Source organism: Engystomops pustulosus, chromosome 11, assembly GCF_040894005.1.
Source record: "Engystomops pustulosus chromosome 11, aEngPut4.maternal, whole genome shotgun sequence".
In the NCBI taxonomy this organism is placed as follows: Eukaryota; Metazoa; Chordata; class Amphibia; order Anura; family Leptodactylidae; genus Engystomops; species Engystomops pustulosus.
The window spans coordinates 79,186,752-79,201,008 of NC_092421.1; positions in this window are offsets into that span (position 1 = coordinate 79,186,752).

Genomic DNA, 14,257 nt, shown 5'->3' on the forward strand with positions numbered 1-14,257 from the left:
GAGGAGCTGAGCAGATTGTACACATTGTCCTATATGCAGGCAGCATGTTATAGAGCAGGAGGAGCTGAGCATATTGCACATAGTGACCTATCTGCAGGCAGCATGTTATAGAGCAGGAGGAGCTGAGCAGATTGCACATAGTGTCCTATCTGCAGGCAGCATGTTATAGAGCAGGAGGAGCTGAGCAGCTTGTACACAGTGTCCTATCTACAGGCAGCATGTTATAGAGCAGGAGGAGCTGAGCATATTGCACATAGTGTCCTATCTGCAGGCAGCATGTTATAGAGCAGGGGGAACTGAGCAGACTGTACACAGTGTCCTATCTGCAGGCAGAATGTTATAGAGCAGGAGGAGCTGAGCAGATTGTACATAGTGTCCTATCTGCAGGCAGCATGTTATAGAGCAGGAGGAGCTGAGCATATTGCACATAGTGTCCTATCTGCAGGCAGCATGTTATAGAGCAGGAGGAGCTGAGCATATTGCACATAGTGTCCTATCTGCAGGCAGCATGTTATAGAGCAGGAGGAGCTGAGCAGATTGCACATAGTGACCTATCTGCAGGCAGCATGTTATAGAGCAGGAGGAGCTGAGCAGATTGCACATAGTGTCCTATCTGCAGGCAGCATGTTATAGAGCAGGGGGAGCTGAGCAGACTGTACACAGTGTCCTATCTGCAGGCTGCTCGGCTCCTCCTGCTGTGTATATCCTCTATATCAGTGATTTTCAACCTTTTTTGAGCCGCGGCACACTTTTTATACTTAGAAAATCCTGGGGCACACCACCAACCAAAATAGCACAAAATGACACTAAAACAGTCATAAAAGGCCTCCCTTTACTAATCAAAAGCCCCTAGCGGCCTCCCTTTACTAATTAAAAGGCCCTAGCGGCCTCCCTTTACTAATCAAAAGCCCCTAGCGGCCTCCCTTTACTAATCAAAAGCCCCTAGCGGCCTCCCTTTACTAATCAAAAGCCCCTAGTGGCCTCCCTTTACTAATCAAAAGCCCCTAGCGGCCTCCCTTTACTAATTAAGAGCCCCTAGAGGCCTCCCTTTACTAATTAAAAGGCCCTAGCGGCCTCCCTTTACTAATCAAGAGCCCCTAGCGGCCCCCCTTTACTAATTAAGAGCCCCTAGCGGCCTCCCTTTACTAATTAAGAGCCCCTAGAGGCCTCCCTTTACTAATTAAAAGGCCCTAGCGGCCTCCCTTTACTAATCAAGAGCCCCTAGCGGCCTCCCTTTACTAATTAAGAGCCCCTAGCGGCCTCCCTTTACTTATTAAAAGGCCCTAGAGGCCTCCCTTTACTAATCAAAAGCCCCTAGCGGCCTCCCTTTACTAATCAAAAGCCCCTAGCGGCCTCCCTTTACTAATTAAAAGACCCTAGCGGCCTCCCTTTACTAATCAAAAGCCCCTAGCGGCCTCCCTTTACTAATCAAAAGCCCCTAGCGGCCTCCCTTTACTAACTAAAAGCCCCTAGCGGCCTCCCTTTACTAATTAAGAGCCCCTAGAGGCCTCCCTTTACTAATTAAAAGGCCCTAGCGGCCTCCCTTTACTAATCAAGAGCCCCTAGCGGCCTCCCTTTACTAATTAAGAGCCCCTAGCGGCCTCCCTTTACTAATTAAAAGGCCCTAGAGGCCTCCCTTTACTAACTAAAAGCCCCTAGCGGCCTCCCTTTACTAATTAAGAGCCCCTAGCGGCCTCCCTTTACTAATTAAGAGCCCCTAGCGGCCTCCCTTTACTTATTAAAAGGCCCTAGAGCCCCCCCTTTACTAATTAAAAGGCCCTAGAGGCCCCCCTTTACTAATTAAAAGGCCCTAGAGGCCCCCCTTTACTAATTAAAAGGCCCTAGAGGCCCCCCTTTACTGATTAAAAGGCCCTAGAGGCCCCCCTTTACTAATTAAAAGGCCCTAGAGGCCTCCCTTTACTAATTAAAAGGCCCTAGAGGCCCCCCTTAACTAATTAAAAGGCCCTAGAGGCCCCCCTTTACTGATTAAAAGGCCCTAGAGGCCCCCCTTTACTAATTAAAAGGCCCTAGAGGCCCCCCTTTACTAATTAAAAGGCCCTAGAGGCCCCCCTTTACTGATTAAAAGGCCCTAGAGGCCCCCCTTTACTAATTAAAAGGCCCTAGAGGCCCCCCTTTACTGATTAAAAGGCCCTAGAGGCCCCCCTTTACTAATTAAAAGGCCCTAGAGGCCCCCCTTTACTGATTAAAAGGCCCTAGAGGCCCCCCTTTACTAATTAAAAGGCCCTAGAGGCCCCCCTTTACTAATTAAAAGGCAGGTCACGTGACATGGGCCGCGCGGTGCAGGAGCTACAGAAGATGGGCGGATCGACGACGCGGGGCTTGGAGGTAAGTATGGGGGCAGAAACACGGGGCCGCGGCGGCAGCGCTACACAGGGGCTCCCCGCGGCACACTCAACCATGTGTCGCGGCACACAGGTTGAAAATCACTGATCTATATACTGGGGCAAATTTACTTACCCGGCCCATTCGCGATCCAGCGGCGCGTTCTCTGCTCTGGATTCGGGTCCGAAGGTAGTTCCTCCGCCGTCCACCAGGTGGCGCTGCTGCGCTGAAAGTCATCTCATCGCGCCGGAATGCACCACCTCGGACCAGGTGAAGGTAAGCGCTCCCCAAGCGACACTTTTTCGGTTTTTAAATGCGGTGGTTTTTCCGAATACGTCGGGTTTTCGTTCGGCCACGCCCCCCCCCGATTTCCGTCGCGCGCATGCCGGCGCCGATGCGCCACAATCCAATCGCGTGCGCCACAATCCCGGGGCAATTCAGGTACAATCGGCGCAAATCGGTAATATTCGGGTAACACGTCGGGAAAACGCGAATCGGGCCCTTAGTAAATGACCCCCACTGTGTCTGCTTGGCACAACTTGTTCTCAGTAGAAGACCTCAGTGATCAATAGCCGGATGTCACTGACGGGGATTGTCCCTCCATAATTCTCAGGGACAAGCAGCAGGTTAATGCAGGACATTCGGGCTACGAGCTGCGGATTGTTCAGTTATGTATATTCTTAGGTTAATAATAGACGGGAGCAGTCGGCCAATCGCGCAGCCGAGTCTTCTGGACCATGTAGGATGGAGGAGATTCTGTACAGTAAGTAATGGAAGGATTCTATGTATTTATACTGGAGGTCAAAATTAGAGAACACACAATCTCCTCAGTGTCAGGTCATTGTCTGTGCTATCATGAGGAATAAATCAGGATTTTAAGTTTATTTCATAAATTGTAAATGTTCTAAAGCACAAAATAAAAATGTAATTGTGATAAAAGCAAAAGACACTTTCTGATCCCTATAAGTTATTGGTCGTATTCTGGCGCCTGGTGCTGATTTCCTTAATTATCTGACAAACTATTTCCCGGACGTCAAATTCTCCACTTGTCAAAAATGTTGTGCCCCCAGCAGCAGGTGGTCCAGAAGGAAGCCAAAGGGGGGACCCTATCAACCACAGCAAGAGAAGATGTTCTAAGTCCGATTTCCAGAAACCCACAACAGCCACAGAACTGTGACAGAGACTGGAAGAAGAGCGGAGCAGATCCCAGAAGTGTGTCAGACTAGTGGTGTCCTGTGGGTGGTGCTGAGGTCCTGTGGGTGGTGCTGAGGTCCTGTGGGCGGTGCTGAGATTCTGTGGGCGGTGCTGAGGTCCTGTGCTCTCCCTACTGATTGCTGGGACCTGCAATCAGAAATCCTGGATCTGTCACCCCCTGCACTATACATAGGACATCCACTGCACATAGTACACCCCCCCCCCCCACACTGCACATAGTACACACTACACATAGTACACCCCATGCACATAGTATACCCCCCACTGCACATAGTACACCCCCTGCACATAGCACACCCCCTGCACATAGTACACCCCATGCACATAGTATACCCCCCACTGCACATAGTACACCCCCTGCACATACCACACCCCCTGCACATAGTGCACACTGCACATAGTACACACTGCATATAGTACACACTGCACATAGCACACCCACTGCACATAGTACACCCCCTGCACATAGTACACACTGCACATAGTACACACTGCACATAGCACACCCCCTGCACATAGTACACCCCCTGCACATAGTACACACTGCACATAGTACACCTCCTGCACATAGTACACACTGCACATAGTACACACCCTGCACATAGTACACCCCCTGCACATAGCACACCCCCTGCACATAGCACACACCCCCTGCACATAGCACACACCCCCTGCACATAGTACTCCCACTGCACATAGTACACACTGCACATAGTACACCCTGCACATAGTACACAGGACACTGCACATAGTACACCCCCTGCACATAGAACACACCCCCTGCACATAGCACACCCCCTGCACATAGTACACCCTGCACATAGTACACACTGCACATAGCACACCCCCTGCACATAGTACACACCCTGCACATAGTACACACACTGCACATAGCACACCCGCTGCACAAAATACACACCCTGCACATAGTACACCCCCTGCAGATAGTACTCCCCCTGCACATAGTACTCCCCCTGCACATAGTACTCCCCCTGCACATAGTACACACTGCACATAGCACACCCCCTGCACATAACACACTCCCTGAACATAGCACACACTGCACATAGTACACCCCCCTGCAAATAGTACACCCCCCCACTGCACATAGTACACACCCTGCACATAGTACATCCCCCCCCACTGCACATAGTACACACCCTGCACATAGCACACCCCCTGCACATAGTACACACCCTGCACATAGTACACCCCCCCCTGCACATAGCACACCCCCTGCACATAGTACTCCCCCTGCACACAATACATAATACACATACATAATACACCCCCTGCACATAATACACACTACACATAGTACACACTACACATAGTGCACACTGCACATAGTACACACTGCACATAGCACACCCCCTGCACATATTCCACCCACCGCAAATAGTACACACTGCACATAGTACACCCCCTGCACATAGTACACACTGCACATAGTACACACCCCCTGCACATAGTACACACCCTGCACATAGTACACACTACACATAGTACACACTGCACATAGCACACCCCCTGCACATAGTACACCCTGCACATAGTACACACTGTACATAGCACACCCCCTGCACATAGAACACTTGCTGCACATAGTACACCCCCTGCACATAGAACACTTGCTGCACATAGTACACCCCTTGCACATAGAACACCCGCTGCACATAGTACACCCCCTGCACATAATACACACACTGCACATAGCACCCCCTGCACATAGCACACCCCCTGCACATAGCACACACACCCTGCACAAATCACAAACCCCCTGCACAAAGCACACACCCCCTGCACAAAGCGCACACCCCCTGCACATAGCACACCCCCTGCACATAGCACACCCCCTGCACATAGCACACCCCCTGCACATAGTACACCCCCTGCACATAGTACACCCCCTGCACATAGCACACACCCTGCACATAGTACACATCCTGCACATAGTACACCCCCTGCACATAGTACACCCCCTGCACATAGTACACCCCCTGCACATAGTACACCCCCCACTGCACATAGTACACACCCTGCACATAGCACACCCCCTGCACATAGCACACCCCCTGCACATAGTACACCCTGCACATAGTACACCCTGCACATAGTACACACTGCACATAGTGCACACCCCCTGCACATAGCACACCCCCTGCACATAGCACACCCGCTGCACATAGCACACCCCCTGCACATAGTACACCCCCTGCACATAGTACACCCCCTGCACATAGTACACCCCCTGTGCATAGTACACCCCCTGCGCATAGTACACCCGTACACCCCCTTCACATAGTACAACCCCCTGCACATAGTACACACCCCCTGCACATAGTACACACTGCACATAGTACACCCCCTGCACATAGTACACCCCCTGCACATAGCACACACCCCCTGCACATAGCACACACCCCCTGCACATAGCACACCCCCCTGCACAGAGTACACCCCCTGCACATAGAACACCCCCTGCACATAGCACACACCCCCTGCACATAGCACACACCCCCTGCACATAGCACACACACCCTGCACATAGCACACACACCCTGCACACAATACATAATACACATACATAATACACCCCCTGCACATAATACACACTACACATAGTACACACTACACATTGTACACACTGCACATAGCACACCCCCTGCACATAGTACACCCCCCTGTACATAGTACACACACTGCACATAGCACAACTGCTGCACATAGTACACCCCTTGCACATAGTACACCCGCTGCACACAGTACACACCCTGCTTATAGTACACCCCCTGCACATAGCACACCCCCTGCACATAGCACACACCCCCTGCACATAGTACACACTGAACATAGTACACACCCTGCACATAGTACACCCCCTGCACATAGTACACCCCCTACACATAGCACACCCCCTGCACATAGTAAACCCCCTACACATAGTACACACACCCTGAACCTAGCACACCCCCTGCACCTAGCACACCCCCTGCACATAGTACACACCCCCTGCACATAGCACATCCCCTGCACATAGCACACCTTGCACATAGCACACCCTGCACATAGCACACCCCCTGCACATAGTACACAACCCCTGTACATAGTACACACTGAACATAGTACACACCCTGCACATAGTACACCCCCTACACATAGTACACACACCCTGCACATAGTACACCCCCTGCACCTAGCACACCCCCTGCACATAGTACACACCCCCTGCACATAGCACACCCCCTGCACATAGCACATTCTGCACATAGCACACCCCCTGCACATAGTACACACCCCCTGCACATAGTACACCCCTGCACATAGTACACCCCCTGCACATAGTACACACCCCCTGCACATAGTACACCCTGCACACAGAACACAACCCATGCACATAGCACACCCTGCACATAGTACACACCACCTGCACATAGTACACACCACCTGCACATAGTACACCCCCTGCACATAGTACACACCACCTGCACATAGTACACACCACCTGCACATAGTACACCCCCTGCACATAGTACACACCCTGCACATAGCACACGCTGCACATAGTACACACCCCCTTCACATAGTACACACCCCCTGCACATAGTACACAGGACACTGCACATAGTACACACCCCCTTCACATAGTACACACCCCCTGCACATAGTACACACCCCCTGCACATAGTACACCCCCTACACATAGTACACACCCCCTGCACATAGTACACCCTGCACATAGAACACAACCCCTGCACATAGCACACTCTGCACATAGTACACACCACCTGCACATAGTACACCCCCTGCACATAGTACACACCCTGCACATAGCACACCCTGCACAAAGTACACACCCCCTTCACATAGTACACACCCCTGCACATAGTACACATCCCCTGCACATAGTACACATCCCCTGCACATAGTACACACCCCCTGCACATAGCACACACTTCCCCCTGCACATAGTACACACCCCCTTCACATAGTACACACCCCCTGCACATAGTACACACCCCCTGCACATAGTACACATCCCCTGCACATAGTACACATCCCCTGCACATAGTACACACCCCCTGCACATAGTACACACCCCCTGCACATAGCACACACTTCCCCCTGCACATAGTACACACCCCCTTCACATAGTACACACCCCCTGCACATAGTACACACCCCCTGCACATAGTACACATCCCCTGCACATAGTACACACCCCCTGCACATAGCACACACTTCCCCATGCACATAGTACACACCCCCTGCACATAGTACACACCCCCTGCACATAGTACACACCCCCTGCACATAGCACACACTTCCCCCTGCACATAGTACACATACCCTGCACATAGTACACACCCCCTGCACATAGTACACAGGACACTGCACATAGTACACACCCCCTGCACATAGTACACACCCCCTGCACATAGTACACATCCCCTGCACATAGTACACACCCCCTGCACATAGTACACACTGTACTGCTCTTAGTAAACGTGCCCCGATGTCCTCTTATTGTTTGATGTCACATACACTGGAGATCACAATTAGAGTCCTGGTCAGACCCCACATAGATGAAGCATGAAATATCACTGAACCTTATATAATGAATACTAGGAATCATATGGAAGCTTGGAGTCTCTGTGCCGCTGCGCTCTGAGCTCCTCCCATGGAATATATAATTCATCCACCTCCAGGGTCACATCAGGACAAGAAATCAGCAGAAAGGGTTTTGTCTACATTGTATCTCTGAGAGACGACTCCAACATTCATCATCCACGCAGCAAACTTTGTGTCAAAGTGAATTAATGAAACTTTGTGATGTCCTTCATATCCAAGTCCAGGGGGTGTGTCCAGGGGGCGTGTCCAGGGGGATCCGCTTACTCTATGGGGATCATTTACTAAGGGCCCGATTCCCGACGTGTTACCCGAATATTTCCGATTTGCGCCGATTTCCCCTGAATTGCCCCGGGATTTTTGCGCACGCGATCGGATTGTGGCGCATCAGCGCCGGCATGCACGTGATGGAAATCGGGGAGCGTGGCCGTAAAAAAACCCGACAAATTCGGAAAAAACGCCGCATTTAAAAAAAAAAATGTGTCGTGAAACTTGCACCTTCACTAGGAATAGGCCGGTGAATTTCAGGGCATTCCGGCGGGCCTCGGGGAACTTCAGCGCAGCAGCGACACCTGGTGGACGTCGGAGGAACTACCTTAATGAATCCCGGCCGAACCCGAATCCACCACAGAGAACGCGTCGATGGATCGCGAATGGACCTATGGTGCACATTTACTTACCCGGTTACCAGAGCCCCTCCGTGCTGAAGCCTCACAGGCTGTTACACTGCTTCCCACTTCATCAGCGCGTGAGGGCCCCCAGCAGCTCTCTGGGCCCCGGGAACCTGCCAATACATACTGTACATACACACATATATGTATACGTGGAAAAACACACTACAGGTAGATTTGATAAAATGTCTGTAAATCAAGACAAAATGAGCCTCAGTAGTGTGTAGGCTCCACGTGCCGGTATGACTGCCCTACAATGCCTCAGCAACCCACACAAGGGGCTCAGATGTGCAGCTCATCCAGGATGGCTCATCGATGCAAGGATGGAGGCTATACCAGGAGACAGGCCAGTACACCAGGAGACACAGAGGAGATACCAGGAGACAGGCCAGTACACCAGGAGACACGGAGGAGATACCAGGAGACAGGCCAGTACACCAGGAGACACGGAGGCGATACCAGGAGACAGGCCAGTACACCAGGAGACACGGAGGCGATACCAGGAGAGAGGTCAGTACACCAGGAGACACGGAGGCGATACCAGGAAACAGGCCAGTACACCAGGAGACACGGAGGAGATACCAGGAGACAGGCCAGTACACCAGGAGACACGGAGGAGATACCAGGAGACAGGCCAGTATACCAGGAGACACGGAGGAGATACCAGGAAACAGGCCAGTACACCAGGAGACACGGAAGAGATACCAGGAGACAGGCCTGTATACCAGGAGACAGGCCAGTACACCAGGAGACAGGCCAGTACACCAGTAGACAGAGAGGACCCAGCAGCAGGACAGCTACTTCCTGCAAGGAGGGACAGAAGGGGAACAGCCAGAGCCACAAATGTGCCCGTGTCTGTCTGGCTTAGAAATGAAATATCATCCATGAGGATGGTCTGAGGGTCCGACGTCCACGAATGGGGTTGTGCTCACAGTCCATCACCGTGCAGGACGCTTGGCATTTGCCACAGATCACCAGGATCGAAAAATTCACCACTGGCCCCTGAGCTCTTCACAGATGAGAACAGGTTCACACTGAGCACCACAGACTGTCCAGGAGTTGGCCGATGCCTTAGTCACGGTCTGGGAGGAGATCCCTCAGGAGACCATCTCCAACCTCATCAGGAGCATGCCAAGGTGTTGTAGGGAGGTCATACAGGTACGTGGAGCCCACACACAATACTGAGCCTCATCAGGAGCATGCCGAGGTGTTGTAGGGAGGTCATACAGGCACATGGAGGCCACACACAATACTGAGCCTCATCAGGAGCATGCCAAGGTGTTATAGGGAGGTCATACAGGCACGTGGAGCCCACACACAATACTGAGCCTCATCAGGAGCATGCTGATGTGTTGTAGGGAGGTCATACAGGCACGTGGAGCCCACACACAGTACTGAGCCTCATCAGGAGCATGCCGAGGTGTTGTAGGGAGGTCATACAGGCACATGGAGGCCACACACAATACTGAGCCTCATCAGGAGCATGCCAAGGTGTTGTAGGGAGGTCATACAGGCACGTGGAGCCCACACACAATACTGAGCCTCATCAGGAGCATGCCCAGGTGTTGTAGGGAGGTCATACAGGCACGTGGAGGCCACACACAATACTGACCTCATCAGGAGCATGCCCAGGTGTTGTAGGGAGGTCATACAGGCACGTGGAGGCCACACACAATACTGACCTCATCAGGAGCATGCCCAGGTGTTGTAGGGAGGTCATACAGGCACGTGGAGACCACACACAATACTGAGCCGCATCAGGAGAATGCCGAGGTGTTGTAGGGAGGTCATACAGGCACATGGAGGCCACACACAATATTGACCTCATCAGGAGCATTCCGAGGCATTGTAGGGAGGTCATACAGGCACGTGGAGGTCACGCACAATACTGAGCCGCTTCAGGACCATGCCGAGGCATTGTAGGGAGGTCATACAGGCACGTGGAGACCACACACAATACTGAGCCTCATCAGGAGCATGCCGAGGTGTTGTAGGGATGTCATACAGGCACATGGAGGCCACACACAATACTGACCTCATCAGGAGCAAGCCAAGGCATTGTAGGGAGGCCATACAGGCACGTGGAGGTCACACACAATACTGAGCCCCATCAGGAGCATGCCGAGGTGTTGTAGGGAGGTCATACAGGCACATGGAGGCCACACACAATACTGACCTCATCAGGAGCAAGCCAAGGCATTGTAGGGAGGCCATACAGGCACGTGGAGGTCACACACAATACTGAGCCCCATCAGGAGCATGCCGAGGTGTTGTAGGGAGGTCATACAGGCACATGGAGGCCACACACAATACTGAGCCCCATCAGGAGCATGCCGAGGTGTTGTAGGGAGGACATACAGGCACGTGGAGGCCTCACACACAATACTGAGCCGCTTCAGGACCATGCCGAGGCATTGTAGGGAGGTCATACAGGCACGTGGAGACCACACACAATACTGAGCCTCATCAGGAGCATGCCGAGGTGTTGTAGGGATGTCATACAGGCACATGGAGGCCACACACAATACTGACCTCATCAGGAGCAAGCCAAGGCATTGTATGGAGGCCATACAGGCACGTGGAGGTCACACACAATACTGAGCCCCATCAGGAGCATGCCGAGGTGTTGTAGGGAGGACATACAGGCACGTGGAGGCCTCACACACAATAGTGAGCCTCATCAGGAGCATGCCGAGGTGTTGTAGGGAGGTCATACAGGCACGTGGAGGCCACACACTACTGAGCGTCATTTTGTCTTGTTTTATGGACATTGAATGAAAGTGGGATCAGCCTGTAATGGGTTTTTCCAGGCCTCCAATGGTTGATACATTTGATTTCTATTGATGATTTTGTTTTGTGATTTTGTTGGACTTGGACAGCTATGGACGCGGTGTATCCAAGCACGGGGGGTCCTACCTAATTCTTCACCTACCTGTATCTCTGGTTCTATAAATTCTGAACCCCTTCTGATACAATTGTCTTTTTTACTGTGAAACTGGTGAAATTTCACATAAATGAGAATAATCTATAAATAACGTCACACCCCACCTGAGGCTTAGCCGTTTATTGGGGTGAATCTGGTGCCGGTCCCTTTAGTAATGGCATCTTATCAGATGGACGGATGTAGCAGAGCTGACTGTGCGTCACCTGCATGTTGTAACCTCCTGGTGTTTATACCTAGAGAATCCTCTGCAGATCTGATGACAAACTCGGCTCAGCTACATCAGTACCAGGACAATAATTCCCCTCCTGTCAGTGTCGCAGCTGGCGACGGCCTATTAATAGCCTCATCCTCTGCGGCGCCTATTTATATACAATATCCAGGTCCTGGAATATGTCACATGACGCCAGCGCCGGCTCAGCACATCTGGGGCTTATTTATGTCCCGGCAGATGGTGCGGTAAGGAAAGCCGCGTCTTGTGTTCCCCCTACTCAACGGCCAATCCAGGTAAAGACGAGGGATTACGGAGCTTAGGACGGGAATAAACGTCATGAGAAAGACGCTCAGGAATCAGTGATATGAAGGATGAATAGAACTGAAGTAAAGGAGCGTTCACACTGTGCAGCTCAAATCGTATCAAATAATGAAATGCATTCAAATAATGTAAAACCACAACCCGCACCAAAAACAAAACAAAGGCGCCCGCACCCCTGCCCCTCATATAACCTGGTTATAGACCAGTCCAAGTGATCAGGACTGTAATACCAAGCATGGCCACCTTACAGTGCGTGGCGCTGTGCTGCAGGGAAAGACATCCCCAACACTGCAATGTCCCAACATGGATGAGCAGGGAGGTCCAGTGGCCCTCGGGTGGTCCTCCGGTGGTCCTCGGGTGGTTAGGGGGCCCTTGGGTGGGCAGTGAGGTCAGGGGGCCCTCGGGTGGGCAGGGAGGTAAGGTGGCCCTCGGGTGGGCCGGGAGGTCAGGTGGCCCTCGGGTGGGCAGGGAGGTCAGGTGGCCCTCGGGTGGGCAGGGAGGTCAGGTGGCCCTCGGGTGGGCAGGGAGGTCAGGGGGCCCTCGGGTGGTCAAGGAGGTCAGGGGGCCCTCGGGTGGGCAGGGAGGTCAGGGGGCCCTCGGGTGGGCAGGGAGGTCAGGTGGCCCTCGGGTCGGCAGGGAGGTCAGGTGGCCCTCGGGTGGGCAGGGAGGTCAGGGGGCCCTCGGGTGGTCAGGGAGGTCAGGGGGCCCTCGTGTGGGCAGGGAGGTCAGGTGGCCCTCGGGTGGGCAGGGAGGTCAGGTGGCCCTCGGGTGGGCAGGGAGGTCAGGGGGCCCTCGGGTGGGCAGGGAGGTCAGGGGGCCCTCGGGTGGGCAGGGAGGTCAGGGGGCCCTCGTGTGGGCAGGGAGGTCAGGGGGCCCTCGGGTGGGCAGGGAGGTCAGGGGGCCCTCGGGTGGGCAGGGAGGTCAGGGGGCCCTCGGGTGGGCAGGGAGGTCAGGTGGCCCTCGGGTCGGCAGGGAGGTCAGGTGGCCCTCGGGTGGGCAGGGAGGTCAGGGGGCCCTCGGGTGGGCAGGGAGGTCAGGGGGCCCTCGGGTGGGCAGGGAGGTCAGGTGGCCCTCGGGTGGGCAGGGAGGTCAGGTGGCCCTCGGGTGGGCAGGGAGGTCAGGGGGCCCTCGGGTGGGCAGGGAGGTCAGGGGGCTCTCGGGTGGGCATGGAGGTCAGGGGGCCCTCGTGTGGGCAGGGAGGTCAGGGGGCCCTCGGGTGGGCAGGGAGGTCAGGTGGCCCTCGGGTGGGCAGGGAGGTCAGGGGGCCCTCGGGTGGACAGGGAGGTCAGGGGGCCCTCGTGTGGGCAGGGAGGTCAGGGGACCCTCGTGTGGGCAGGGAGGTCAGGGGGCCCTCAGGTGGGCAGGAAGGTCAGGGGGCCCTCGGGTGGGCAGGGAGGTCAGGTGGCCCTCGTGTGGGCAGGGAGGTCAGGTGGCCCTCGGGTGGGCAGGGAGGCCAGGGGGCCCTCGGGTGAGCAGGGAGGTCAGGGGGCCCTCGGGTGGGCAGGGAGGTCAGGTGGCCCTCGGGTGGGCAGGGAGGTCAGGTGGCCCTCGGGTGGGCAGGGAGGTCAGGGGGCCCTCGGGTGGGAACCTCATATCAAACAATCAACAAAAACTTAGCGGAAAAGCCTCTTATAATCCTATGCATGAACCTGGAGCGTCGTCCACTGCACGGACACCAGAGGCGGCGCCAACCCAAATATCTTCACCTCGAAGTATCAGACATTATTGTTTGGTTGATTTTTCACCAGATTCTGCGTTATCATTACATACAGCAAAACACATCACACAGCAAACCAGTGACCAGGCAGATTCATAGCGTGCCATCCCTTTAAAATATATACTTCCCCTTAAAGGGAAGGAGCCACCAGATTCCGATCCATTACACTACCAGCAACGTCCTTTCTAGAATTCACTCTCACATGC